Here is a 26,743-nt window from a genome sequence, read left to right on the forward strand (position 1 = left end):
CACCTTTGAGTTTTTAATGTAGAAAGCGAATCCTATTATGAATAGATACGTACTGTTCACTAAATGTTTTCCGTGACTTTGTTTTGTTTTCTTTCACCAAAGATTGTAAACAATCGCCAGGTCAGGATCAAGTCTTCAAGGTCCCTGTTCTTCTCAGCAGCACCCAAGCCCGTGCTGGGTGGATGTGGTAGGAAGCCCCTGGCTCTTAACCAATCCAGTGGCTGCATTTTAAGGAAAAAGAAATGCATTTGTGTGGATCTGATAAGATCTGAATGTTATCTGGAGAAGAAGATGCTCCTTAAGTGACAATCAGCTATGTTTACCATTGAAATCCATAGCAGCAAGCCAAGATAACTGTCACAGAGTCTGTGGACAGAAGTTCATGAAGATCACTGCTTGACAGGTCAGGGTAAAGGTCCCTTTCTTTCAAAATATGTGAAGGGGCAGGAAACGTGTGCACCAGGTGTTTCGCGTTCATGGCTGCCTGGGAAAGATAATTCTGTCTGCTCGATAAGAACATTGTGCTCTACACACCAGGTTGTTTTTCCAGCAGCTATTTTCTGCCTATAAAAAAGAGCATCGCTGGCTCTCAACTTCTTTCCGCAAATCCCTTGGGCTATAAACAATAACAAAAGGTATCTTATATTTATACAAAGCTGTTCTCAGAAAAGCTCAAGGACCCAAACGAAGCTTGTTTTCATATATGAGTTCTTATATAATCCCCAAGGGGGAAAGAAGAAGAAGGTGACAATTTAGTTAGGAATGCTGTCATTCCCAGCTAACAAAAGGGAAAAGTGACTTCTGCACAACGCGCTCACGGTCATGACAAGGACAGGAAGTCCTTCTTCCCCACTTCCTGTCCAGGGTTCTGCAAACTGGGCCACTGCCTTGTCCAAAATCTGAAAGACACTGGAGGGGAAATATTGGGAGAGAAAGCCCAGACACACAAGAAGCGTTGCTGCAGTCTCACTGCCTTTAGTGACTCTGTCTTCCCTGGTCAGGATTTTGCAGCTGCAACGGAGAGTGTCCCTCTTGTCCTTGGTAGAACTCATCCTGGAGAGAAATTTCATCACCCTCATTAGGAGTTACAGCTGTATCACAGTAGATTTAGGAGGTCTGGGTGGTTTGGGGAAGAAGAGCCATCTGAGCAAAGGGCATTCTGTAAATATTTATTGCATGCTTGGATACAGAGATGAGTAAGGCATAAGCCCTGCACTCAGTAAATGCATCGTCTAGGAGGGGAGATAAACACAGGATAAAAAGCTCTAGGAGTGCTGGATGAATACAATAATGGGAAGGCAGTTATTTTGGACTCTGAATTTGAGTCAGGATGCTGTCGGGCAAGGAGGGAGGCATTTTGGTTGGAGCTTGAAGGGGAAGCAGGCATAGTTTTAAGGGATATCTTCTACCCTGCATTGAGGTGGTCACTCTGCATTCAAATCAGCTGAGGAGCTTTTAGAACATACCCTACCCTTAACTAATTGGATGAAATTGATCTGAGTGTAGGCTGGACGTAAGTCCAGAGCTCCTAGGTGATTTCACTGAGCAATCAGGATAGACAACCCGAGAAAGAGCACCAGCTTTGGACTTAGCTCCGTCGTAGCACCTGGTGATCTTGGGCAAGGGCCACTGGGGAGCGGAGCAGCGTGGGTCTTTCACAACTTCACTGTTTATTTCCCCCTACTTCTACCCACACCTGTGAAGAAACTCTGCCATGGGAGAGTCCCTCTTTGACAAACTTTCCTTGACAGAAAAACTCTGGATTGGGAATCAGGAAATCTGGGCTCCATCCCAGCTCTGCCACTGAGGCGCTGCGTGGGTGTGCTGAGTCACATAAGGAAATACAACAAAGACACTTAGAATTACTATTTGCAAGACACTGTGCTAGGTACCCCAGGCATCTCTAGGTCTCAACTTCCCCATCTGTTGAGGTTTCTAGATCAGGATCTCTAGGTCATAAAGTCTACTTAACAGGCCATAACCAGAATTATTTTAAAAGAAAGGTATAAAACATAGTAGAAAAACATAGAGTATGGCAAGTATTGTGAAGTAAAATTTCATTTCAGTTATTTATGCGTGTGTTTACTGGGTCACGATGTAAAATATGTCTCATGTTGTGGGTTGGAAGTTAAAAAGTTTGAGAGTGCTTGCTTCAGCAGCATGTATACTAAAGCTGAAATGAGAAGATTAGCATGGCCTCTCCACCAGGATGCCATGAAAATTCGTGAAACATTTCCGTCTTTCTTTATGTTATGTGATTTTTTTTTCACCACAATTTTTAAAAAATGTTTGAGAGGGGCGCCTGGGTGGCTCAGTCGGTTAAGCATCCGACTTCGGCTCAGGCCATGATCTCGCGGTCCATGAGTGCGAACCCCGCGTCAGGCTCTGTGCTAACAGCCCAGAGCCTGGAGCCTGTTTCGGATTCTGTGCCTCCCTCTCTCTCTCTGACCCTCCCCCGTTCATGCTCTGTCTCTCTCTGTCTCAAAAATAAATAAATAAACATTAAAAAAAAAAGATTTAAAAAAGTGTTTGAGAAATCTGGGGTTAGATGTTCTCTATGGACACCTCCCTTCTACTCGATAGCCCGTGACTACTCTAGCCTACGGAGAACTCTCCTTTCTGTGAGAAACCTCCTTTTACTTAGTATCATGTAGTTCTGGCCTATCGTTTCTTTTTTAAAGAGAGAGACAATGTGGTATAGTGGTGAAAAGCACCTTCTTGAGTTAGCCAAGTCTATGTTTGAATTGAATTGCTTCACTTATTAGTTGAACGACCTAGAAAATGTACCCAACCTTTCTCTGCCTCGGGTTTCTCATACGGATGATAACACCGAGGACAGATGATGCTAATAAGATTAAATAAGATGGTGTAGGTGAAACTCTTAGTGCAAATGACCTCGTTCCCAGAAAGTGCTCCAGTGTATGGCAGCAATGATCTGACTTCCTGTACCACTCAGATTTTAAGGCACAGTCTATAATTTAGCACCTGGCATATACAAAAGTATAAATACCGTATGCTTATCTGATTGGAAAAACAAGGATTTCGGCCTCATGGCCATCTCCCTGATGGTGGAGTTCTCTGTTGGCTACATTACCATACAGGTCTTGGGAGGAGAGGCAGGGCATTCTGTGTGTTCTCTGCCTATGCCTCCCTTCAGCCTTTTTCTCTGATATGGTCAGCTGGTCCTGGGAAGATAAGCAAAAGGAGGCACATCCTGGCTGTGATTTCTTTCAAGGATCCCAACGGCCATGACATCTCAGTGCCATCAAAATGAACAGATAGATGGAAATTAAGGATCTACTGTACCACAGACGGGGGCATCTCTATGAGAAGGCTTCAGAAAGAAGTACAGGAAAAAGAAATGAGGAAGAGCTGGTGGTCAAAACCCTGAGAAACGAGGTACAAGATTCAGATATTATACCAGAATCAATGGCCCTAATCAAACAGTCAACAAATAAGCAACTCATTAGGTCCTAATTGCCTCAGAAATAGGCTGGGAACCAAGGCTTTGTCTTGTAAATGATTCATTTCAGAAAATGCCCACTAATCAATTACTAGGACTTCTGTGTAATAGTTTCCCCAGATTTATAGGTGGTGAGCCTGTGAATTGGATCATTGATTCTAGAATGAGATAAGCAGTAACACTGGTAACCTAATCTACTTACTCGAAGTAGCTACCAAGAAATTAGGTGCCCTTAGTAGAAGCCAGCTCATTACCGAAGAGTGAAAAGAAACCCATTCATCATGGCAGAACCTCACACCAGCCCAGTCTCCCTGGAGCATTCAGCTATGCTGAGAAGATGTTGATGGAGAAGAGAGGATAATGACCCATAAATAGATATATGGGAACGGAGCAGGGGGTGATGAGGGGGATTGAGGGAAGCCTTATGAGATCACGCAGGAAAAAAATGGGCCTTAAAATCACAAGTATGTTAAAGTACAGTATTACAAGGACTATATAAATAGTATTACAAAGAATAGGACTGTTGAAAGTAGCCCTCGATGCTAGTGTGGTTTTTATCTGGAAGAAAACTTCGATTGGAAACTAGCGAAAAAGAAAAGAAAATGTATGTGAATAATGCAGCCCCACCTAAAAATATGTTACAAACACAATGGTTTTTCAGGAAAGAAAAGGCAAGGATGCCTGGAAATAGCTGCATCTAATCAGCCCCCATCCCAAGCAATCAACTGAAGTCCAGGAAATTCCATATGTAACCAGAAGAATAGACATCCTGGAGCATTTTGCCACAGTTAAGATTAGCGGAAACAGACCCCCATCAGCACTAGTAACAAAAAAGAACTAAAGGTGAAGAAACTGCTGCAGATCCCTGTGCCTCCCTTCTGGGAAGGCGGTGGCCTCGAGGCGGCAGGGATGGGACAGAGGCCAGTCCTCGGGGCTGCACCAACAGCCCTTTGCCCTGAGACCACCCCTTCAACAGCAGTGCACATGGCTGTGGTTCTCCGGGGAAAATAAGAAAAAGTGGCGAGGGCTCAGCTTATCTTCCTGATTTATTCTAACAGTCCTTAAAAGTGTTTGTTAACACAGCAATGACTTATGATAAGCACTTTTGGGGTCTTGTTTAAGAAATCATTCTCTCCCCAAAGGTCACAAAGGCCATTCTGCCATTTTTTCTTCTAAACGATTTCAAGTTTTCCCTTTCACAATGAATTCTTCCTTCTCTATGGGGATGAAAGACAAAAAGCACAAACTAAAAAGGAAAAGATGAATAAGTTTCACTTCATTAAAATTAATAACTTTTGCTTACTGGAAACATCATAAAGACAGTAAAAAGATCAGCCACAAACTCTGAGAAAATCTTGACACCACATCTGACAAAGAAATAGGATCCAGAATATATAATGCATGCCTGCAACCTATTAAAAAAAAATGTCCAGAAAACATGATGTAATTCACAAAAATAAATATAGATGACAATTCAAGATACTAAAAGATTCTCTACACTGTTAGTAATCGGGGAAGTACAAATTAAGATCATAGTGAGATATCATTTTAAATCCACTAGATGGACAAAAAATTATGAAGTCTGATAATACCAAATGTTGGCGTGGATGTGGAAAACAGAATCTTGTATACTACTAGTGGGACTGTAAAATAGCACAGTTTCATTGGAAAATAACTTAGCATGTGTAGCACAGGTAATGATGACATTTCTGTGGCCCAGCAGTCCCACTCCTGGGTGTGTACCCTCAAGAAACTCTTGCATGTGTGCATCGGAGACATGTATAAGACTGTTCATAAAAGCACTGTCCATATTTTCAAAAATAAGCAGAACTGAGCAAATATTGTTTGGGGAAAACTACATTGCAGTCAACTGTTTTTAAAAAACAAGGGTATGATAGGGGCTCCTGGGGGGCTCAGTTTGTTAAACGTCTGATTCTGGATTTTGGCTCAGGTCATGATCTCCCAGTTCATAGGATCGAGCCATGTGCTGTCTCTGGGCTAACAGTGCGGAGCCTGCTTGAGATTCTCCCCCTCTCCCTCTCTGTCCCTCTCCACTCGCACTCTCTTGCGCGCTCTCTCTCAAAATAAACATTAAAAAAAAATAAAAACGGTATGATAAAGACAAAATTCAGGAAAGTGGTTATGTTTGAGGAGAAGGCAGGAGAATGGATATTGGGGAGGAGGGCGCAACTAAATTCAATTATATTGTCAATGTTGGGATCTTGTGTTTGCCGGTGGGCTTATGTATATTGCACATATTCCATTGCAGGCACAGAATATTACATAATAAATTGCTTTTCATTTGTAAAAAACAAACAAACAAACATGGGTGAACAAAGAACAGAAGTTTCTACTGGCTCAGGGCCAGGAAAAATGAGATCTTGGTAACATCAGTCTCACTAAAATACGGGAGGAAGGTCATTTGGGAAGTGATGGATTGCTCTGTGTCAGGGAGGGTCTGCCTAATGTGTGTGCCCCTGGAGGTCCTCCCAGAACATGGGCAGCTGGCCTTGTGACTAGGGCCTGTGCCCAGGCTTACACCCTATTATTCAGGTTGGCAAGTGGCCTGGGTGGGCAAGTGGTGATCAGTTATGGAAAAGACTTGCCACTTAGCAGATGAGTGTTGTATGTGGTGAGATCTATTTTAGATAATTTTTCATGCAGAAAACTGAGGGCTGTTCTGGGTGGAGCAAGCCCTTTTGATCCACTAGTGGGTATACTCTGCTTTTCACCTTGACTGCATAAATTTGACACTGAACTAAGGCTGTGTTTTTCAATAGTTATCATTTTGAATTGTTATTCTAAAGACTCAATACTTGGGGCTTGGTGCTCTTGGACTTTGCAACCCCAGAACTACTCATATAGCTGCAACCCTTTTTTGTTGCTATTTGTATCTTTAACATATTTGAGTCTTACCCACTCCCTTAAAAGGATTATAAAGTGGCAGGATTTTCTAAATCCGTATTTTGTTCGTCCTTGATGTCAAAACTTGGCAAAACAAGTGCTTAATAGGTTTTTTATTTTGAAAAAAATTAAAATGCACAGGAAGTTGCAAAAATAGTACACAGAAATCTCAGATACCCTTTACTCAGTGATTATACCTTACATAACTATGGAACAATGTCAAAACTAGGAAACTGACATTGCTGCAATGTGTGTATACAGTCGAATGTCATTTTATCATGAGTGTAGATTCATGTGACTACTATCAGAGTCAAGACGCAGAACTGTGGCGTCATCGTAAAGATCTCCCTTTATAGTCATACCCAGTCCCTCCCCACCATCCCTAACCCCCGGCAGCAGCTAATCTGCTTTGTATTTTCATAATTTTGGCATTTTTAGGTTATATAAATGGAATCGTTTGGTATATCACCTTTTGAGATTGGCTTTTTTTCACTCAGCAAAGTGACCTTGACCATAGAGTTAAGTCATGCTTTTTAATTGACTCTGCCAGCCTCTGTCTTTTATTTGGTGTATTCAGACCACTTATATTTAATGTTATTATTGATATGTTAGGGATTAAGTTATGTTTTTATTTTAAATTTTATGTTTTTATTCTATTTTCTTTCTGTTGTTCAGATTGTAATTGTTCTATCTCTAAGCACTAATTCTTTCGTCTGTCCTCTCTATTCTGTCGTTGACCCCATCCAATCAGTTTTATTTTATTTTATTTTATTTTATTTTATTTTATTTTGAGAGAGAGCTAGCAAGAGCATGAGTCGGGGGAAGGGTACAGAGAGAGAGAGAGAGAGAGAGAGAGAGAGAGAAGCTCAAGCAAGCTCCATGCTCAGCATGGAGCCTGACACAGGGCTCGACCCCATGACCCTGAGACCATGACCTGAGCCGAGATCAAGAGTTGGACACTCAACTAACTGAGCCACCCAGGCGCCCCATCCAATGAGTTTTTAAATATAGATTATTATTTTCTTTAGTTCTAAATTTCTATTTGATTCTTCTTTATATTTTTTATTTCTTTACTGCAACTTCATATTTTTCATTTTTTCAGGTACGTTTGTAATTGCTTTTTGAAGCATTTTTGTGATAACTGCTCTAAAATCTTTGTCAGATAATGTCAACATCTATGTAATTTCTGTGTTGGCATCTGCTGTTTGTATTTTCTCATTCAAGTTGTGATTTCCCTGCTTTTTTCCCTCCCTGGTTTTTAGTATACTAAGTAGTTATTTTTTAAATTTTATCTTGGATATTTTGATTATTATGTTATCAGATGCAATATTATTTAAATCTTCTCTTTTAGCAGGCTGCCTCTGATATAGCGCTGGTAGAGGAAAGTGGACACTGTCCCACTGCTGTCTGGTGGGAAGAAGACCAGGTTTTCCTCTTGACCTCTGTGGACACCGAGAAGCATGGTATCTCATTACTGCTGGGTAAAGGTAGGAGATCAGACTCCTTACCAGGCCTCCAAGTTGGCTGGGAGCCGAAGGGGCACCTTGATATTGTTCCACTTGGCCTTTGATAATGGTGGTGGGACCACAGTTTTTTCCAAGGTGTTTCCCTAGAGTACAGTAGTTATTGTCTAAACATTTACTATCTTGTTAGGTTGTCCCTTTCCTGCTCCTTTGTAGAGAGAATAGACTTTGGGAGGACATTTTTTGTCGGTGCCCACTGGCACTTCCTGGTTGTCAGCTTCTCCACCATCCACCATAAACAGGAAAAAGAAAACTCTGGAAATTTACCCCTGTGTCTTTCCTTGGGTCATGAGGTCCTTAGACAGTCTGCCTTTTCTCTAAAGTTCAAGTCTTCTTATATTTCTTTTACATATAATGTTCAGTGGTTTTAACTCTATTTAGTGGGAACAATAGGGAGACGTGCGTCTACTCCATTTTGTCCTGGAACTAGAAACAGTGAATAGGTTTTAGTTGAATGGATTGGTGAATCTCTGCCTTCTTTTCTATTTCCCAATGTTCATAGAATGGGAAAAAGCATACTAGAATACATACTAGCTTGGAAGAAGCAGAGGGTCACCTTTATAGATATGGTAAGAAGTTGATAGAAAGTCCCTTTTTTCATCCAGAGATAAGGCCACATACTATTTTTTTGTTTGTTTCTCTCTTTAAAACATCACACTGCAAAAGCAAAACAACAACAACAACAAAAGAATCACAGCAGCTGGATCTATGTTGAGAAGTCCTATATCATCATAGTTCCTGATTCCCTGTATGTAATTGGCACAGTACACAAACAGCACAGGAACTTGTTCTAGTCACTAGGGATACAGCAGTGAGCATAACTTGGTATTTTGACATTTGGCAATAATGTGATGTGGTGTGGTCTTCATTTATCATAATGGATACTCAATGGGCTTTTTCAATCTGGAAACTTCTTTCTTTAGTTCTAGAAACTTTCTTATTTTATTTATTTCCTAATTGATTTCCCTCTATTTTCTCTTTTGGAACTTCTATTTGTGGGATATTGAACGTACTCTTTTGATTTTCTATTTCTTACCCTTTTAATTCTCTTTGGTTTTCAAATCTTTTCTTATCGTCTCTCTCATATTTTATAACTTTGTGTCTTTTGAAATATTTTTCTCAATTTTATTTTCAGATGTTTCATTAATTTTTTATTTCTGCTCTCTTACTTTTAATTTCTAAGATTTATTTCCTTATACTATCTTATACAAAGATAGTCTTACACCATCTTTTTCTGGTTTTGGTATCAGATTATAATAGTTTCATGAAATGATGTGAGTAGTTTTTCTTTCTTTCTTGTTGTCTGAGTCTGCGCAAGATGGCCATTATCTGTTCTTTGAATGTTTGTAGAATGCTCAAGTAAAATGTTCAAGGACTAATTTTTACTTTGTGAAGAGATTTAAAATTATTGATTTTATTTCTTTAATAAATGCAGGATTACTTAAGTTATCTATATCTTCTGGAGTTATTTTCTTTTTTTTCCTTTAAATTTGTTCTTGTTATCTATGCTTTCAAATTTACTTGTTATTGATATTCACTGTTAACCTGCCAATCTATTCTGCATTAGTAATTACATTCACTTAGTTATTTTAAACATCGTTAATTAAGTCTTTTTTTTTCTCTTCTCAGTTTAGTCAGAAGTTTGTTGATTCGTTAGTGTTTTGAAAGAGTCAACTTTTGCTTTGATAATATTCTCTTTTTTATTTAATTAACTTAAGCTTGTACAGTTACTACTTCTTGCTTTCCACTTTACATATTTTATGTTTTTCTATTACCATGTTCCTAGGTTATGTGCTTAGCTAGTTAACTTTTCAGTCTTTCTATTTTAGAAAAGCATTTAAGTTTCTAAATTTCCCTCTAAGTTTTGCTGTGACTATCTCACACGAGTTTCATTATCTTTTCATTATAAGTATTTAACATTTTTCCTTATAATGTTTTTGACTAAAGTTATTTAGGAGAATGTTTTTAAATTTCAAAACCAAAAGAGGTTTGTGTTCTTAGTTTGTGACATAATTATATTTTATTCAGATAACTGTTTTATATAAATTCTGGTTCCTTGAAATTTATTGAGATTTATTTTATGCTCTTCCACATGGCCAATTTTCATATGTATTCCGTGTATATTTGAAAATAATGTAAAATTTCCAAAATTTATATGTATTGTTCTATAGATGTCCATTAGATCAAGACTGTTAATGATATTGCTCAAGTTGATATTTTTACTGGTTCTTTTGTTTATCTGGTCTCCCACTTACAGAGAAAGATATATTAAAATCTCTCATTGGGCTGATAGGTTTGTTAATTTTATAGTTACTACACCTTGCTAATAAATTTAACTTTTAAAAAAATTATGTAGTAACTCTTTGTCTTTAATATTGTTTTGTGCCTCAACGTTGATTTTATCTGATGTTGACTTAGCTTTTATTTAATATTTTCATGATAATGTTCTTTCATTCTTTTACTTTGAACCTTTTTGTGTCCCTAATTTTTATTTTTAAAAAATGTTTATTTATTTATTTTGAGAGAGAAAGTGCATGCAAGTAGGGGAGGGACAGAGAAAGAAGATCCCAAGCAGGCTCTGATGCAGAGCTTGATCTCACAAACCATGAGATCATGACCTGGGCCAAAGTCAAGAGTCGGATGCTTAACTGACTGAGCCACCCAGGTGCCCCTGAGTCCCTAACTTTTAGTTGGGTGTCTTGTAAATAGCATATAGGTGGATTTGTTTCTTTATCCAGTCTGACAGTCTTTGACTTTTAATTAAAGAATTTATGCATTTACCTTTATTGTGATTACTGGTATATTTGAATTTATTTTGCCACTTATATTGTGTTTTCTCTTTACCTGTTTATATGTCCTTTCTTTTTTATCATGTTATTTTGGATTTAGTTTTTTTTTCCTCATTTAATTTTCCCTTAAATAATTGGAAATTATATCTCTATTTTTATTTTTAAATGATTCCCTAGAAATTATAGAATGGATTTTAATTTAGCAAGTCTAAATTTCATTCATTCATCTATTCCTTTCTCAAATGATATAAACAACCTAAAATGCTTTAATTTGGATTAACCTTTCCCAACTTAAGAGTATTTACTATAATTATCCAATACTTTACTTCTTGTAGTCATTAACCTCTCAAATTACAATGTTGTTTTAGATTTACCCACTTACTTAACATTTTCTTGTCTCAGCATTTCTTCTTGCATCCAGACTTTCCTGGGGCTCATTATTCTTTCTTGTGTACATCTCCTAGAAATTCCTTTTGAAAAGGTCTTTCAATTTTTATTTTCTGAAAATGTCTTGATTTTATTCTTGTTATTGATGGACAATTTCTATGGTAATATCATTCTTGATGGTTATTTCCTTTCTGCTTAAAAAATTCCATTACAGGGGCGCCTGGGTGGCGCAGTCGGTTAAGCGTCCGACTTCAGCCAGGTCACGATCTCGCGGTCCGTGAGTTCGAGCCCCGCGTCAGGCATCTGGGCGGATGGCTCGGAGCCTGGAGCCTGTTTCGGATTCTGTGTCTCCCTCTCTCTCTGCCCCTCCCCCGTTCATGCTCTGTCTCTCTGTCCCAAAAATAAATAAAAAACGTTGAAAAAAAAAAAATTTTTAAAAAAATTCCATTATGTTCAGATTTTTCATTGTACCTGTTTGGAAATCAGATGTCAATCTAACTTGTTCCTTTGCCAGCTGCTTTTAAGATTTTCTTTCTTTTTCTTTCTTTTTCATTTTCTTTTATTCTTTTTCCTTACTTTTCCTCCATCTCTCTCTCTTCTCTTTCCTTTCCTTTCCTTTCTTTCCTTTCCCTTCCCTTCCCTTCCTTCCTTCCTCCCTTCTTTCCTCCCTTCCTTCTTTCCTTCCTTCCTTCCTTCCTTCCTTCCTTCCTTCCTTTGATGCTCTGTAGTATCATTACAATGTAAATATAAGTTTATTTTTATATAAGAAATATAAGAAACTTTTATTTCTTTTTATTCATTTTTCATGGGATTCATTGATTCACCTGAGGTTTTCTGTCTTTTGTAAATTCGTAAAAATTCTTAATCAACATCTCTTTGAGTACTGCCTTCTTCTACATTTTCTCTATTATTTATTTCTTGTACTTTGATTCGATAATGTTAGATATCTTAATTATAGTCTCCATGTCTTCTTTCTTGAATATACATGTCCATTTTAATTTTTTTCTTTAAAGTTTAATAGCCTAAAAATTTCAGATTTATGTTAGTCTTATAAGTAAATGTATTCAAATATTTTTGATTAAGAGCATTTTAATCACAAACCAGCATATGTTACTGCAAATCCAGTTAAAATCTTGCACAATGGAACCAACGGCAGCAATAGTTGAGCTCTTACCCTAAATGTATTTGGTGCACACTTCTTGAACTTTCTCAGTATCTGCAGCATTGAGTCCAGATTTTCTTTTGGTATACCTTTGCATTGGGTCCAACTTCAAGCTCAGGGATGGGAATTCTTCCATTATAGCATAACATTTACCTACCAATATCTTTACAAATTGGACTTGAACATTAGATTTGCAACAACATGTTTGTTTTTAGAATAATTTTGGCTTGTACAATTTTACTTTCAGTGATATGTGTACACAGTCACATCTAATTCTTTTTGAACAATACATAACATGTCTGTAACAATGGCTGATTCACAACTCACATAGATGCCCCACAATCCTATATCTGTGTAGGAAGTATGGAAAGACGGGAAGCTATGGCAGAATTTGCCATGACAGATGAACTTGGCTGGCTGGCCAGATAAATTTATTCCTTCTCTGCAATGGCAATTCTTAGTTGCCAATCAGCGTATTTACAACTATGAAAGAGATTGTATCTGGATGTGCCCAACCAACAGCTTCAGAAACAGCTCTTGCAAGATGTGCCAAAGCCAATCTTATTATTCCTCATTCAATTCTTACTTCCTATGAATTTGCAAGTAGGCAGACTTTGTATTTCTCCTTTGTGTGTAGACAAAAAGTCACCAAAATGAAACTTTGCTAACTCAAGCTGTTCATCATAGGAAAATCCTCCAGTTACAGCAAGGACTATTCTTGGCCCTTTATAATATGTGGTTACATAGTTCACTAAGTCTTTATGATTTTTAGGTTTGATATTTTCCATTGGTCCCCAAATTGCCCATCCAAGTGCAGTATTTTGATAAGTCGTGACATGTAGATAATAAAAAGACAAGTTCTTATAAATTTGCTTTCACGTCCTTCCATACTTACATTCAATCTCTGTTTCTCTGAATGTACTTTTTTTTTTATTATATCAACAAGAATGTCTAAGGCTCTTGGCAAATCTTTAAAGAATTTTTTGGCAAAGATGTGGTCTACTTTCTGGAGGTATAGGTATTGAAATAAACACCCATGTTTTCATTTGAAGTTCCAGATCTAATTTAAGTCTCTTTTGGATGCCCTTTAAATCCGTATGTTGTAGAGAATAAAATATTCCATTATTCATCTTATTTTAATTTAAGTTTCCAAGATCAATCAGTCAGAACCCAGCTGTATATGTCAAGAACCTAGAGCCTTCAGAGGCAAGTGAGTCCATTTCCAAACATGTTATTCATGTTTCGTAAACATCTAAAACAACTTGTGTAGTGGCCTGTGTATTTCACAATCTGTTCTTTTCAAATTATAATGACTGCCCAATGGCACCTCTGACCAGGAGCTTCTCGTGAAACACCAGAGCCATGGGCAACAGCAGTGTTCAGATGTCCACTGTTACCCTCCCCTCTCCATGGTTTAACTTCCAGTTAATTTTTTTTCAATTTTGCTTTCCCTCTTCTGCTCATTGAGTAACTCTCCAATTCTTTCTTCCAGTTCATTAATTCTCTCTTCCATTGTATCTAATGCTATATTTGTCTACTGAGTTTTTCATTTCATTCATTATGTGCGCTTTTTTCCATGTGGAAGTTCTATTTGGTTCTTTTATCAAAGCTATCTGATCATATTTCATAGTTTTCATACCTTGTTATACTTCAAATATTCTTTTTAAAAAATAAGTGTATCAAACTTATTTATTTTATATTTCTTAATTGATAATTCCAACATCAGTCATTTTTTGTAGCTATATCCTGTTGTTTGTTATTTCTACTTATTCTCATTTAAATGACTTGTTTCCTCTTGTGTTTTATATTTTTATATTTCAACGCATTTATAATTACCTGAGGAAAATACTTGAGGCTTCAGTTTAAGGTATGTGTGTATACCTGGGAAAGCATTAGTAATCTTGAATTACTTTAAATTAAATTTTAAGTTAGGTATTTGGGGACCACGTATGTAGTGTGGATTCTAGATTCTCATTCTAAACCCTCATGAGAACCATTTGTGAATAGGAATTTTAGACTCTACTCAGAATCAAGATTGAGACGAAAATATTTCTTTACTATTTTCCTTTGTGGGAAAGACTTTCTTCTTTTGGTTTACCCTTGCATTAAAAATGTCACCTTCTGGGTCCTGGCCTATTTAGGGATTTTTTTTTCCTCTCTTCACCCTGTTGAGAGCCTAGGGATTGCATCTTTACTCCTGCTTGGTTTATATTAAAATAAAGACTATAGGCTACCAGGAATAAGTAAATGTCTTCAGGGTCCCATTGCTTCCAGTGGTTACCTCTGAAAACTTGTGCTTTCTTGTATTTTTAGATTCGATGATTTCCATTATTTTTCCTAACAGCTCATTTAAGCATTTTACATTTTTTATCCAGCATTTTTAGGCACTGTAAACCAGGGGGATTCTTCATGATATTTATTCCCTAATATTGTGGGAAGTGGAAGTTTGGGCAGTATTCTTAAATACTCTAATTCACAAAGTTTCTATTACAAAGTAAGCTGAATTGAGGAATTGATCAAGTTCTCCTCCTGCCTCAATAAAAAATCTTCTGAACACATCAGACACAAATACCTTAGCTTTTGGGGCCAAGTTATCATTGTACCTTATTATAGCAAGGTTGCTACTGTCCCAGTGCAACCCTGGACAACTTGTGCCATAGAAGACAGACTACATATAGAGAGAATGATAGGGAACAGTGTCTGGTTCGTGGATAAGCACCCAGCATCAGTTACTTATTTGGAGCTTCAAAAACCTAATGAAGTGGGTAGCACTGCTTTCATTTATAAACAGGAAAACTAAATCTCAATGATGTTAAGTAACTCATCAGAAGGACACAGAAGGAGCTGGAACGTTCTGAAAGATCATCCAGGAATATCTTCTTAGAGCAGGCCTTCAGGGGATCCTGTAAGTCAAGAATTTACTCATTTATCAATACATCCAGCCACCCATTTGTGAATTCATTCAGTAAGCCCTTCCTGAGAATTTTCCTTGGGCGCGACACTGTGCTAGATACTGACATACAAAAATGAATAAGACAAAAAGCTTACGTTCTCATATGGGAAGACATATAAATAATCATAATATATTGCAGTGAGTTAAATGATAGGGATTATGAGAACATTGGGAGGGGCATCACCACTGAGAGCAGCTCATGTAGAGCTTTGGGGTGGGAAAAGGGAAAGTGGTTGCTGATTGAAATGGGTGGTAAGATAGAGGTAGGAACATCAATAGCAAGTAAAGATGGAGCAGTCTTTTAGGAGCTGGCTGATAATTTTTCTCTAAAAAAGGGAGGGAAATAATAACTTAAAACTACTGCCTTTGAAAAAGGTTTATTCTTTTTTTAAAAAATTTGCTTAATGTTTATTTATTTTTGACAGAGAGAGAGAGAGAGAGAGAGAGAGAGACAGAGCATGAGTGGGGGAGGGGCAGAGGGAGAGGGAGACACAGACTCCAAAGCAGGCTCCAGGCTCTGAGCTGTCAGCACAGAGCCTGACGCGGGGCTCGAACCCACAGACCGTGAGATCATGACCTGAGCCGAAGTCGGACGCTCAACCAACTGAGCCACCCAGGCACCCCGAAAAAGATTTATTCTTTACAGTTACCAGTACAAAAGCTGTTGCAGTTCAAGTTTAGCCACTTGCTAGATGGAACAAATCAGTAATGGTTTGGTTATATCCACTTGTGATCTTTTCTGGAATTGAAACATCACACAGAGGAAAGACTTGTCTAGTACAACTGCTTATAATTGCACTTTCCTCTTGATTGTTCAAGCCCTTCTATCAGGAGTTCTAATCCAATTTTCTCATACCCTATCTCCCTACTGGCCAACAAAGTTTCCATGCTGGGTCTTGCAAAATTAAGCTATAAGCTTTTCTTCCACCAAAGGTTCAAATCTGAGCACGGATGTCAGAGTTAATCCAGTTACCCTGGCATTCTTAAACCCTTAGAAAAGTAGATTTGTCTTGCTGTCTTTTTAATGGTGTGGAGTTTTCCTCTACTCAGCAATTTTCTTCACTTTCTTCATTATACCTAATTGGGTTTATCTTTGTCTGAACCAACATGATGGACAGACCTTTTGGCAAGTGGACTGTGTTTATTTCTAGGGCTTAAAGTGTGGGTCATAGACATTGCTAGAGACTAAATATCCACTGGGAATCCTTATCCCACTCTAGCTGTTTGTTCTGAAAACAAAACTGTCATCAATGACCCTGGAAAACAGAACCTGGAGTTTTAAGGATGTTGTAGAAGTTACATGATATTACAGCTAAACCGAGTATGCCCAGTGGTGTTAATTGGGGTCAACTTCCAACACGCTTTTGAGGTCTGATTGCTACCACTACAGCCTAAGTCTCTTAAAGGCTGCATACTTATCAGTAGTCTAACCCAATAGACCCAATTTAGATAAGTCACTTACCATTATAGTTGAACATAGAATTTGATATTGGGGTCTTCCCTCCCTAAACTTTTGCTGAATGATCGCTAATGAGAACTTTATATCCATAATGCTTGGGAATACAGTTTGGACAGGACAGAAAGACATATATCAAATCCTCACTCTAACACTTTTTAAAGATATGGCCTTGGGCAAATGACTCAACCGTCAATAACTTCTTCATGGGCAAAACTGGACAATAGTGTTCACCTCAAAGGTTTCTTGTGAGGACTAAGTGAAACGTATATAAAGCACCTAGCATGGGGCATGGCTTAGAGTAAGTGCTCAATAAGTAAAGTAAGGCATGTCATTCTGATTTCCTTACTAACAAGGGCATCATGTCTGAGGTTTTACCAAGAATAGGTTGCTAACTGATTGCCAAGAAGAGAGAGACTACATATTTAGGTTTAAGTTTTTATGGAGAGTAAGAATGACAAGTCCACCTGGAAGCTGGTAGACTGATTCCCTCCACTCACCTCTGCCCAGTCTTTGGCAAACACTATGCAATATCGCAAGAAATATCAAATAAAGGGGAAGACCTTCAGAAGGTGAGAGAAGTTGAAATTATGCCATTGTTTTGCAGCCTTGGTCCTGTCTGTTGCTGCAGCCCAGGTCCATCATCCCCCATTGTGAACAGGTCTCTGTCACCTGTAGTGCCTCTTCGCTTCTCACTCCAGCATTCTTGAGATCACTTTGTCTCGTGTGCCTGAAGTTGGGTCCTACACTCAAGGAGCTCTGCTGGGGGTGGTGCCGAAGAGTGACGATAAGAAGAGCCCAGCCACATTTGTGTGCCGATGCCTAGGAACGATGGCCACGAGACAGCACCTCTGTCCTCAAATTGCTCACCACGGTTCACTACATGAGACAGACCAGCACACGGGCAGTGCCACACAGCTTTTATGTAAGATTCTAGGAGCCACAGCCTACCCTCTGGGGAGGCCAGAGATAGGAACGTCCATGCTCAGAGATAAAGGTGTGAATAAGGAGTCGACCAAAGGGGCTGACACGTGTGCCCATGCGTGCACGTGCCCCTGTGTGTTTAGTGGGATATAAAGCAGGGGTGGGAAGGTGAGGAAGAGACGAGAGAAGGAGCATTTGGAAAATGCTTCTGGTGTGGAGATACATGTTATGCGGTGGTACTCGGAGGTGAGAAGAGTAAGGGATGTTTGAGGAACTCTTTGCCCGAGTGCTTGGTGTCTCACCTCTCTGGTGGCTTGTGAGGGGGTTCTGTTGCCTATTGGAGATTCCCTGGTGACCTGCCCAGCAGCAGTGTGGAGGATCCCTCTTCTCTGAAGACCCACTGTGAGAGCTAAGTCCTTTTTTCACTTCGTCTCCTTGGTATTTGTTTCTTCTCTTCTCTCCTCCTCCTCCGTTACTTCCCGAAATGTTTCTACTGCAATTCTGTGCTATGTTGAGGAGTTTGCTGCCACGTGGGGCTCTAAGGGAACCGCAGATCAGGTCTGATCTCACCATTTGTGGGCTCGTGTGTTGGGCTCTGTGCCGACAGCTCAGAGCCTGGAGCCTGTTTCAGAATCTGTGTCTCCCTCTCTCTCTGCCCCTCCCCTGCTCGTGCTCTGTCTCTCTCTGTCTCAAAAATAAATAAACATTAGAAAAATAATGATATAAAAGAAGGGTTTTTTTAGGGTGCCTGCGTGTCTGACTGTTTAAGCGTCTGACTCTTTATTTCGGCTCAGGTCACGATCTCACAGTTTGCCAGTTCGAGCCCTGCCAAGCCTGCTTGGCATTCTTTCTCTCCCTCTCTCTCTGCCCTCTGCTACTTGTGGGTGCGCACACTCTCTCTTCCCTCTCAAAATAAATAAATAAACATTTCTTTAAAGAAGGTTTTTCTTTAAGCTTCTGTGTTCAGAAAAGAAACCAGTGTTTTTTTTCCCTATATCCCAGTTCTGTCTCTCAACTTCTGACTAAAACTGTTTTACAGTGACCTGAATCCTGGCTAAGAAAAGCATCCATAATCCACCATTCACAGAAATATCTCTGCAACAATGTCAATCTCCCTCCTTCTTTCATTTTCTCTTTCTCTTTCTCTTCCCAACCTCTCTCCCCTCTGTCTCCTTCTCTCTAGCTCTCCGTCTCTCTCCCCTTCTCTTCTCCCTCCCAACACATGCATAAGTTCGCTTTAACTGTCTCTCTCCTCAACTTTCAAAGCTTTTACAATGACCATTGTATGTCTTTCTAAAAGTGTAACAAATATGTATTGAGATTCTAATATGCCATGTACTATATATACATATATATTCATATATATAAACTCATTTAATCCTTGAAAAAATCATGAGAAGTAAATGTGATTATGTCTACTTTTTTAATGAGAAAATTAAAGATCAGGGGTATAAAATAATTTGGCTAAGATCACCAGCTAGTATCTAGCTGAGAATTCATTCAAGTCTGATTCAAAAGCCCAAATCAAGTCTGACTCAACAAGAACACAATATTTCTTTTGTATTTTATAAATTATTTTTTTCTGATTATGAAATGTTTATGTAGAAAAACTGAAAGATACAGAAAAACAAAGATACACTACATCCTAACTTACTATTAACATTTTATGGTTTGTGTTCGACTTTATCTTACACAGTCTTAAATATATATATTTACAAAATTAGCACATATAAGTGTGTGTATATATTTTTCCAGCTTGAGATATATATAACAATACACACACGTATAATCTTGTGTACGTTTAGGGTATATAATGTGATAACTTGATACACATATATATTGCAAAATGATTACCAAAACAATGTAAGTTAGCACATCTATCACCTCACATAATTATCGTTTTTTGTACAAAAGTTTTGGTGAAAATATTTAAGTTCTACCTTCTTATTAAGTATACAAAGTCTATTGTTAATATACTAGTTGTTAGACCCCCAGAACTTATTCATCTTATAACTGGAAGTTTGTACCCTATGACCAACATCTTTCCATTTACCCCAATCCTCAGCTGCTGGCAACTACAATTCTACTTTCTATTTCTTTTTTTTTTTTTAAGTTTATCTATTCATTTTGAGAGAAGAGAGAAAGAGGGTGCACACATGAGCAGGGGAGGGGCAGAGAGAGAGGGAGAGAGAGAGAATCCCAAGCAGGCCCCAAGCTGTCAGCATGGAGCCGGACATCGGGCTCAATCTCATGAAATTGTGAGTTTATGACCTGAACTGAAATCAAGAATTGGACCCTTAAGCGACTGGTGCCCCTCTACTTTCTGTTTATGAGTTTGGCTTTTTAATTCCACATGTAAATGATATCATAAAATATTGTCTTTCTCTAACTTATTTTACTGAGCATAATATGTATGTATAGATTATACACTTATATGCATAATTTCCTACAGATTAATTTCAAGCTAAATTTCACCTATTCACACTCTTATCTGAAGTATATAAAATCATCCCATTGAACCTCTTCTAACAATAACCTCTTAAGAAATGTTTGTCAGTTGTTTGTTGATAAACAATTACATCACTGTTTAGATTCGTAATTCTTGGATTCCTAGTAAATTGAATATTTTTCAAATGTTTATTGATCATTTATATTTCTTAATTTCCTTTTCTTTTAAAGCAGGGGTTGGCAAACTACAGTCCATGGGCCAAATCTTGTCCTCGGTCCGTTTTTGTAAGCAGAATTTTATTGGGACACAGCCACACCCCTTTCACATATGTATTGTCTGTGGCTGCTTTTGTGCCTTTTTGCAGAGTTGAGTAATTGTCACAGAAACAGTATGGTCTGCAAAACCTAAAGAAAAATTTCCATCTGGACCTTCACAAAAAAGTTTGTTCACCCCTGCTCTAGATAATAGACTCCTGTACAGTTAATCTCCTGTTCCCTTGATCTTGGATTTTCAAGACTTTTCTCCTATGTCTTGAGGTGATTTTTTTCATGCTGCTCATCCTCAGTAAGACAAATGTCTCCAGACTATGTGTTTGCCCATTAGCAGGATGCAGGGATTTCCTTTGATTGTCCTTGCTGAACACCAGCCTTCTGGTTGAGTCCTTTCTCAGGTCTACAAAAAAGTGATTGTACATTTTAGGCCTAATTCCCAGTGTCCAGATGGTGCTCATATAACCTGGCTCTGGGATTCTAAGAGGAGATTTCCTATCTCCATCCACAGTTTGTTTCACTTATATAAACCATTTATGAAATTTCTATTACTTCTGAAAGGCATTAGAATATAATTTTTAGAAGCACAGATTCTGGAATCATATTGTCTGGTGAAAGTATTAGGTCTACCACTTACTAACCGTGAATTTGGATAAATTGCTTTTACTTGTTTGTCAGTGTCCCATCATCTGTAAAAATCATGGGGATTGTGCTATTACCTTTCAAATAAGGCTTATAAGTAAAAGAGTGCTCAGTGGGATATCCATGGGCTCTTCAACATTTCCCAGCCTCCCTTGCTCTTATTGGGGTCATGTGACTAGTTATGGCTAATGGCCTGGGAGTGGAAAGGTCACGTGTTATTTCAAGACCGCAGCAGGTGAGAGCTAGTTTGCCTTCTGCGTCCTTCTCCTTCTCTACCATAGTGCCCTTGAGTGGTATCTCTAGATGGAGGGATCCTGAATCCTCGAGTTCCCAGATGAAGGAGAGTCTCTGCTTACCCAAATCAAACTTTGAATGGGCAAGAAATAAACTTGTGCTGTGCCAAAGATGGAGATTTTGGAGTTATTTATTTTATTTTTGCCACAACACAGCTTATGCTATTCTGACTAATGAAGGGTTGTTCTAAACACCAATTACTATATAAAAAGCATTTGAATGAATGTCTAGCATGTTAAGTGCTATAAAATGTTTTCCTTCTTACCCCTCTTCTTTTTATTAAAAAGACCATAATTCTTAGCATGGACTCTTTTGCTTTCCACTAACATCTTTATTCCTCTACTTACTGCTCTACTTATAAAGAACCACCTGCACGAGGATGCATTTAACACACACACACACACACACACACACACACACATTGAGTTGTCTTAGAGGTTAGTAGTCTACAAGTCCGTCTAGAATATGACTTAAAGTAAGTTTTAAGCAAGACTTTTTAAATTTTTGTTAAACATTTATTTATTTTTGAGCCAGGGAGAGACAGCATGAACGGGGGAGGGTCACAGAGAGAGGGAGACACAGAATCTGAAACAGGCTCCAGGCTCTGAGCTGTCATCACAGAACCCGACGTGGGGCTCGAACTCACGGACCACGAGAACATGACCTGAGCCGAAGTCCGACGCTTAACCAACTGAGCCACCCAGGTGCCCCAGGTAAGTCTTAAATATGACTCTGTGTCTGTGTGTAAGAGAAAGGAATGTGAGTGTCTTGCTACCTTCTCTCAGGTTGCTAGGATTTCTCTGTTTCATGTGGGAATGCACAGGCAGACTACCATTTTGTTTTCCCAATACACTTCCATTCACCTTACGGTTAGTAGAAATTTCTCCCAGATGCTGCAGTAGCCTGTTTTTATCTCTCAGCGTTAATTATTTTCATCTTTCTCTGAGTCTTCATTGAGTCTTTATCAAACCATCAATCATGTTTCTGACCTCCACTGGTATTCTTTCACTCATGCCTCTTACACAGATTACATTCAGTCCATACACTCTTCATAAAGTTATTTTCATTCCAAAGCTGTTTGCTTTGATTACTCTTTCATTAGTTGGAACATGGAACACAGGAGAACAGATACGATTAAGATAGTTGCTGAAGTTCAGTATTTTCTATCCCCTATATTGTGGCTCATTTCAAATAGCAAGCCATCCTTTGTTTCTTCTTGTACATATCAGGTATGCACAATCTAACTTTCTGGTTCTTGGAAAATGTGACCCTATTATTCACTGTCTACATCTGAACTCCAGCATGCATCATCTCTCCATGCTGTTCTGGAGTCAGTAGATTTAAGGAAGTAGAAATGGGCCAACGATTTAATTTTGGGTGGAAAAATGAGCAGAGGGAAAATCATGAAAGTCTTTAAATGCCAAAGTAAGGACTTTGCATGAAGTAAGAAATCTAGAAACCTAGAAGACAGTAAAGAGGAGGAAGATGAGGAGGCCCAGAACAAGGTGAGTAGAAATGTAGGTGTCACCTCGCCCATGAGCACTTGGTTTACCCATTCACCCCTCAGGGAATAGAGAGGAATGACAGGACAGTTGTGAGGAAGGTAGAACTGATAATACTTGGCATCTGGTTGGAAAAACCACTGGGCAATTCTAGGTTTCTGGCTTGAGTCACTCTGAGTGCTGCTGTTATTGATCCATCAAAACTCAGCCCACGAGAGGCAAAGAAGATCTTTGGAGAAGACAGTTTCTCTTTCCGATGTGTTGTGTTTGAGATGTCTCTAGGACATCCTGTTGGGATGTCTGAAAGGTGTTTGGAGGTCAGAGAAGGTAGAGGAGGGAGGAGTGGAGAAGTAGCTCCGAAACCTGCAGTGTAGGCAAGACAGCTGAGAGACAGCAGTGCTGCTGATGGAGCCCTGAGGCATGAGAATAGGCTGCTGGGACCTGAGGAATAGCAGTGGTATTACTAAAGGTTAGCGTTAGTCTGCGGTGCCCATGACACCCTGGGGATCCCTGGAGATTCTAAAGGGGGAGAGAATCTTAATGGAGAAGAACTAGATGTTCAGCTGAGGTTGATATGCCCTGATGTTCAGCTGATGGGGCTCTGGAGCCAGCAAAAGCTGACATATTAAAGTGATCTCATTAGTACCTACATTCGGAATGGCTTACCCCCGGAACATTCGTTCCCCCGGGGATCATCTTCCTATTCAGTAACAGAAAAGGCCTCATGTTCTCTTCAAAGCACTATGCTGGTCTTCTTCCTCTTTCATGCACACAGGCTATTGCTCCATATGGAGGCAGCATGTTAGGAAAAAAACAGGGACTCTAGAAACATTCAATTTAGATCTAAATTCTGGGGAGAAACTTACTAACTAGGTAACACTGGTAAAACTGCTTCGCTTCTCTGAGCCTCCATTTCCTCAATAACCTCACATATTGTTGAGAAGATTATAAGATAATATAAAAACATTTGACACAGCTGGCTTTCTTTCTTTATTTTAATTGACTGGTACTTTTATGATTTTGATGTCAGGTTGTCATCCAGGGACCTTTTTTTCCCCCCACAAAAGAGCACCGATGTACCACCTTCTGGCAAAGGTTCCAGTGCTTTTCATTGGGGTCCAAGAACCTTACCTTCATTTTAATGAGTGTTGGTTTTAGCTTCTTTTCAGGTGTATATCTGATAGGCTCTGACTAATTAAACAGGATCCTCTTTCACTTTGATGAAGTTCCAGGAAAACATTTAACAAAACAGATGGATTCCTTCCCCCTTTTATGTGGACCTTGGAAACTGCATTCAAGTCCTCTGATAGTTCAGTTTTGTCTGATGCAACTTCGTTTTTCTGAGCACCACGGACAGTGATCACTGCTGCCTCTGTTTCTCTTTCGGATCATGAAGGTCTTGTCTATCTCATTCATCTCTTTGAGACTTGTGATTTCAAATTCCTCTTTTATTTATCCCTGTGCTGATTGATTGAACTTTACATCTTCTCAATAGTTCTTGTTTTGGGGACTTCTGTGGATTCCTCTAATCTTTTGTAAATGGTATAGCCATTTTGTTGATAAAAGGTAGGGCTCTGTCCACCAAAACACTTGTGGTCATGGTTTGGTTGGCCTCATTGAGAAAACCAGTCTTCTAAATGTTCTCAGATGAATTTCAGTGGTTCTCATATTCTTTATTCAGGTTCTTCAAGCTGGATTCTTAAATTATGTGGCTCCTTCCCTTTGTCATTGTTAGTCTAGGACCAAGGGCATTGAGTACACTTGGGAAGGCTGACTCACAATCCCTGACCTTGGACCTCAGAGATACGATAAAGGTGAAACTTATGCATTGGAGGACTTCCAAAGCAATAGGGAAGAACCGTTATCTTTTGGCCAGTCTCGTCGATTTTCCAGGAAAATGAGCCATTACCACAACCTGTCTCATTCATGCCATTGTTTGATATTTCTCTGTCCCTTTCAAGAGTGAAATACTTAGTATTTTATATCCTAAAGTGACCTGTGTCAGACTATAGGGTACTTTGTTTTATCTTAACTACCTTTAGAAAAATGACTGAAAGTACTATCCTCCTGGGCATCTTTCCTTCCAAGTCCTACTGCTCTAAATTACTTTAAAATTAATAATCGGTGGAAAATTATTTTACAATTTCTGCAAACAGCACGATAGCCTACTGAAAGGCTTTTAACACAATCATGGCCTCCTTTTTTTTTTTTTTTTTTTTTTTTTTTTTTTTTTATCTCTGGAGTTGCCCCTCTGTTTTCTGAAGTTACTTTAAGGATCATTTTTCAGAAGGAAAACAACATGGCCTATAAACCACTTCCAAGCCTGTTTATCCAGAGCTGAGAGTGAGGACACTATTCAGTGTGAAAAAAGGAATTAATTTCATGGGTATTAAGCAGTAGTTCCAGGATTCACCTTCTGGGACCAAGTATCTCAGGCCACTGTTGTACAAGAGGATATTGACACAGTGCCGCTGGAGAAGACAAGAGGTTGGATTGAATACTGCTGGATTTGTTTCTTGAATAAATATTTAGAAAGATGCACCCTTCACTTTTCATCTTTTCACCTGTACACCTGATTAAACATCTATAAAAATGACTGCAAAGTTGAATGATCACCACAATGAGGACCAGATACATTGTACCTCCTGGTGGAGAGAAGAGGGGTGGGAGAATAGCATGGGGGATGACAAGGAAAAGGAAAACAAATGGGGCAGCTAGAGATGTGCCTCAGGAGAAGCCTGGGGAGATTATTCTGGAACCTCCTCAGTCTCTGAACTAGACCAGGCAGGTTCAGGGTAAGCCAAGAACTCATAAACACCACTGGTAAGTGAGTTAATCATTTATCTGAATACGGAAACTATGCACAGGCGGCAGGGTTAAAGGTTAACGGGCAGGGTTTCAAAAACAATTTCATTAAGTAGACAGTAGTGGGCTACAACTAATGTCTTGTGTTCCCATGTTAAAGCAAGAAATGGATTCAAACAAATGAATGCATCCTGGATTCAAAATTATAAAAAAGCTATCACTGAGAAATCGAGGAAAGCTGAAATCTTAAAATAGAAATAAAAGCACCATGTAGTATGAAATCAGTTCAACTCAATGTCATACTTGCATCGTGGCTGTACATGGTGTATGCATGGAAAAAAAAAATCAATGAAATTGTTTATAGTACCAAGAATTCCCTACAATGCAATTAATTCACCTGTACCTTCAAACTGGAAAGAGCAGGAAAAAAATGACACCTTCATTACTTACTAAAATTAAGGTATATGTTTTAAGGAACTGGAAGTAAATCCAGCTGTTACGTTTCACCCCAACCCCCAAAAATCAAGTGGACTGGGGGCGCCTGGGTGGCGCAGTCGGTTAAGCGTCCGACTTCAGCCAGGTCACGGTCTCGCGGTCCGTGAGTTCGAGCCCCGCGTCGGGCTCTGGGCTGATGGCTCAGAGCCTGGAGCCTGCTTCCGATTCTGTGTCTCCCTCTCTCTCTGCCCCTCCCCCGTTCATGCTCTGTCTCTCTCTGTCCCAAAAATAAAAAAAAATAATAAAAAAAAATAAAAAATCAAGTGGACTGAAAATGGATTGCTAACCACCACAACCACCACAACAATAGCAAACACTCAGTAGAGACCCTATTCCAAGGTTTTTTGTTTTTTTTACATATTTGTGCATTTAATCTTCAAGCTAATCTTCAAGCTTCAATCTTCTCACATAAAACTCTGTAAGGTAGGTAATTATTGTCCTCATTTTACAAAGAAAGAACAGAGGCACAGAGAGGTTCTTTTACTTGCCCAAGGTCATACAACCAGTTAGTGGCACGATCTGGATTTGAATCAAAGCACTTATGCTCTAGACTGCTGTGGACCCTTACTTCACTCCTTCACTATGGTACTGTGAAACGAGCTGAAGTGAGCTTAGGGAAAAAAATACCGTAAAATTACTAGATAAGGAGCATTTCATTCCATCTGGAGCATTCAAGGAAGACTATAAAGCAGGCACCATGTGAGTTGAATAAATGAGTTGGATGTC

The 26,743-nt window shown here is 39.0% G+C and overlaps 2 pseudogenes; one reads left to right on the forward strand and one right to left on the reverse strand.

Moving 5' to 3' along the window:
• The first annotated feature begins 2,143 nt into the window (after window positions 1-2,143).
• LOC131508223 (U6 spliceosomal RNA) lies at window positions 2,144-2,244 on the forward strand (annotated as a pseudogene).
• Window positions 2,245-12,130: 9,886 nt separating this feature from the next.
• Window positions 12,131-13,592, reverse strand: LOC131508080 (mitochondrial-processing peptidase subunit beta-like; annotated as a pseudogene).
• Between the last annotated feature and the right edge of the window lie 13,151 nt (window positions 13,593-26,743).

Source organism: Neofelis nebulosa, chromosome 3, assembly GCF_028018385.1.
Source record: "Neofelis nebulosa isolate mNeoNeb1 chromosome 3, mNeoNeb1.pri, whole genome shotgun sequence".
NCBI lineage: Eukaryota > Metazoa > Chordata > Mammalia > Carnivora > Felidae > Neofelis > Neofelis nebulosa.